Below are 4,334 nucleotides of genomic sequence, written 5' to 3'. Positions count from 1 at the left end.
GGATTACAGGCGCCTGCCACCACGTCCAGCTAATTTTTTTTTTTTTTTGTATTTTTAGTGTAAACGGGGTTTTGCCATGTTGGCCAGGCTGGTCTCAAACTCCTGACCTCAGGTGATCCACCTGCCTTGGCCTCTCAAAGTGCTGGGATTACAGGTGTGAGCTACCATGACCAGCCTGATTTTCTCTTTTTTAGTAGAGACGGGGTTTCACCATGTTGGCCACACTAGTCTTGAACTCCTGACCTCAGGTGATCCACCCATCTTGGCCTCCCAAAATGCTGGGATTATAGGCATGAGCCACCGCCCCCGCTATAACAATTGATATTTGAACATTGAATCAGCCTTGCACACCTGGGATAAATCCTGCGTGGTCGTGGTGTATAATTATTAATACATTATTGGATTCAATTTACTAATTTTTTGTTTAAAACTTTTGGCCAGGCATGGTGGCTCATGCCTGTAGTCCCAGCACTTTGGGAGGCCAAGGCAGGAGGATCACTTGAGCCCAGGAGTTTGAGACTAGCCTAGGCAATGTGGCGAAACCCTGTCTGTTAAAAAAAAAAAAAAAAAGAAAGAAAGAAAAAACAAAAAATACAGGCTGGGTGCGGTGGCTCATGCCTGTATTCCCAGCACTTTTGAAGGCCGAGGTGGGCGGATGGATTGAGCTCAGGAGTTCGAGAGCAGCCTGGGCAACATGGCAAAACCCCATCTGTCTCTACAAAAAATACAAAAATTAGCTGGGCCTGGTGGCATGTGCCTGTAGTCTCACCTACTGGTGGGAGGATTGCTTCAGCCTGGGAGGTTGAGGCTGCAGTGAGCTGTGATCGTGCCACTGCACTCCAGCCTGGGCGACAGAGCAAGACCCTGTCTCAAAAATGTGTGTGTGTGTATATATATATATATATATATTTATTTTAGTGTTTGCCTTAGGGTTTGCAATATACATTCACAACTAATCAAAATCCACTTTCAAATAATGCTGTGCTGCTTCACAGGTAGTGCAAATATCTTGTAACCAAGTATTCCCAATGCAGTCCTCCCACCGCTTATAACATTGCTGTCATTTATTTCATTTATCCTTAGGCTACAGTCACCCAATACACAAATTTTATTTTGAACAAACTGTTAATGTGTTAGAGCAATTAAAATAAGAAAAATAAAAGATTAATTTTACCTACATTTATTTCTTCTCTGATGCTTTTCCCCTTCTTTACATAGATCAGAGTTTCTGACCAAATCATTTTCATTCTCTCTGAAAAAGTTCTTTTAACTTTTCTTGAAATGTTAAATCCCTGAGTTTTTATTTTTCTGAGAAAAATCTTCATTTCTCTTTCACTTTTGAAGGATAATTTCACTGGATACAGAATCAAATAGTTCCCTCCTCTCTCTTCTTGCTTGGATGGTTCCTGAAGAGAAATCCAGTGTCACTCTTGTTCTTGCCATTTTATAGGTAGGATGTTGTTTTCCTGTGGAAAAAATTCCTAGATTTCTGCAAAGAGATAATCTTCCTTTCTGATTTTCTTTTTGTCTTTGATTTCTGCAGTTTGATGTGATTTGCCTCAGTGTAGATTCCCTGCTTTTTACCGTTTCGTGTTCTCTGACCTTATTGGATCTGTGGGTGGGTGTCTGACATTAGTTTGGGGAACTTCTCATTACTCCAGATAGTTATTGTGTTCTTTTCTTTCTCTTGATATCCTCATTGCACATATGTTACACCTTTTGTAACTGTCTCACAGTTCTTGCATATTCTGTTTTCTTTCTTTCATTCTTTTTTCCCTTTGCTTTTCACGTTTGGAAGTTTCTGTTGACGTATTCTTAAGCTCAGAGAGTCTCTCCTTGGCTGTGTCCAGCCTCTTGAACCTGTCGAAGGCAGTCCCCATTGCTATTACAGGACTTTTGCTTTCTGGCATTTCCTACTGATTGTTGCTGAGGGTTTCCATCTCTGCTTATGCTGCCTATCTGTTCTTACATGATGTCTACTTTTTCCATTAGAGCCATTACCATATTAATTGTAGTTGTTTTAAATTCCCAATCTGGTAGTTCCAAAATCTCCACCAGGTCTGAGTCTGGTTCTGATATGAGGAACTTAGGCGTCAGGTTAATAGGCCTTAGTGTGAGGTATGTTTGTCTGGCTGGGAGTTGGGCTATGTTTACTGTTTGCTGCCCTTGTAGATGCTGGGGGATAAAAATCTCCTGTGTGTCCTTGTTTTTGTCTTCCACTGTTTTTGGGTTTTCTTCAAGATTCCTTCTTAAATAGCGCCTGAGGCCTGCAGTTCTTATAGGTGTGCATCCCTGTTATTACACAGGGGTCCTGTTGATGTGGCTTTCAGGGGAGAGGAAGTGTTCAGTAGTCCTGGTATTAGGTCTCAGTGTTTTAGTGAGCCTGTGTCCCTGGGCCATGGCCTTCACATGTGCTTCTCAGTTTTGTTTTTTTCCTCCCCCTTAGGAGAGACATAAACGATAGAGGAGGCAGGAATTGGGTGTTTGCTTACCCCTAGGTGGTTAGGCTCTGGTAAAATAGTTTTCCTTGAGGAAGGGCCTTTGTTAAGGATAGCAGAATGCTCTCGTCATGCCTTTTTCTTTCTTTCTTTCTTTTTTTTTTTTTTTTTGAGATGACCTCTGAGCCCTTTGTTTGTTGGTTGGGAAACTGGAGTGCAGTGGCACCATCATGACTCACTGCAGCCTCAACCTCCTGGGCTCAAATAATCCTCCCACCTCAGCCTCCTGAGTAGCTGGCACCACAGGCACACTGCCATACCCAACTATTTTGTTGTTGTTGTTGCTGTTGTTGTTCTTGTTGTGGAGATAGGGTTTCACCATGTTTCCCAGGCTGGTCTCAAACTCCTGGCCTCAAGGAAACCTCCTGCCTTGGCCATCCAAAGTCCTGGGATTATGGGCATGAGCCACCACACCTGGCCTGGTTATACTTTTAAATGATGTATTTTTCCCTCCTCCTACCAGAGTATGAGATGTTTCTCCAGTCTCACCCTGAGAGCCTGGTGGGGCTCCTGGAGGTAAAACTCAGACTGGTATGGGGACCTCCCCAATGACTGTTCCCCTGGAGTTTTTGTCTCATACTGGTCCATGCTCAGTCTCTGCCATTTGTCAGTTCCCCTTTCCTCTCTGCTGATGCTGGCTCTAGGGTTTCTGCCCTGCAATGAGCTGTGATTCTTAGCATTGCATATCTGTCTCTCCATCTTTGGGGTTATTGTTTTTTCATGTGACCTCAATTATCTGATGGATCTAAGAATAGTCATTGATTTTAAGTTTGCCAGCTTTCTTGTTGTGAGGATGGGAGTGATGACTTCTGGGCCCTTTACAAGCTGGACAGGAAATTGGAAAGTCCCATTTCATTCTTTTTTAGTAGAGAACTTAACTGTGTGAGGTAATGAACAACTGAGAAATGTTGAGTGCAAGAAGCCTGTTCTTGGGAAGAATCAGCAACCCATTTTCAAAAACAGAGACATTAAAAATGTTATGGTGGTTGGTAAGATGCAGGCAGGAGCACAGCAGGTACAGTGCTGCTGCCCACAGCCTTCTACACCTGAGGCCCTGCGTTATGGAGGTTTGCTAAGCCGAGTGCCTCACGGCCATGTGTGACCAAAAAAACCTGTTTACTAAATATTTTGTGCTGCTATAACAAATACCACAGACTGGGAAATTTATAATGAATAGAAATTTCTAGGCTGGGCATGGTGCCTCACACCTGTAATCCCAGCACTTTGGAAAGCTGCGGTGAGCAGATTGCTTAAGTCCAAGAGTTTGAGACCAGCTTGGGCTACATGGCAAAACCCTGTCTCTACAAAAATTAGCCAGGCGTGGTGGCACACACCTGTAGTCCCAGCTACTCAGGAGGCTAAGATGGGACAATTGCTTTGAGCCTGGGAGGCAGAGGTTGCAGTGAGCCAAGATCACGCCTCTGCACCCCAGCCTGTGTGATAGAATGAGACCCTGTCTCAAAAAAAAAAAAAAAATCGTATCATTCTGGAGGCTAGGAGATTTAAGGTTGAAGGGCACAGCTGGTGAGGGACTGCATCTGCATCTTATGTTATCCCAGGGTGAAAGGTGGAAGGCAGGAGAGGGAAGGAGGTCAAATTCATCCTTTCATCAGGAACCTACTCCTGAGATAACAAACCCTCTCCCAGGATAACAGCATTAATCTGCTCACAAGGGCAGAGCTCTCGTGGCCTAATCAGCTCTCTTTCTTTCTTTCTTTCTTTCTTTCTTTCTTTCTTTCTTTCTTTCTTTCTTTCTCCTTCCTTCCTTCCTTCCTTCCTTCCTTCCTTCCTTCCTTCCTTCCTTCCTTCCTTCCTTCCTTCTTTCTTTCTTTCTTT

The sequence above is a fragment of the Hylobates moloch genome, unplaced genomic scaffold, assembly GCF_009828535.3.
Source record: "Hylobates moloch isolate HMO894 unplaced genomic scaffold, HMol_V3 SCAFFOLD_651, whole genome shotgun sequence".
NCBI classification, from domain to species: Eukaryota; Metazoa; Chordata; class Mammalia; order Primates; family Hylobatidae; genus Hylobates; species Hylobates moloch.
The sequence above is the reverse complement of the archived record's forward strand: the minus strand, read 5'-3'. Positions refer to the sequence as shown.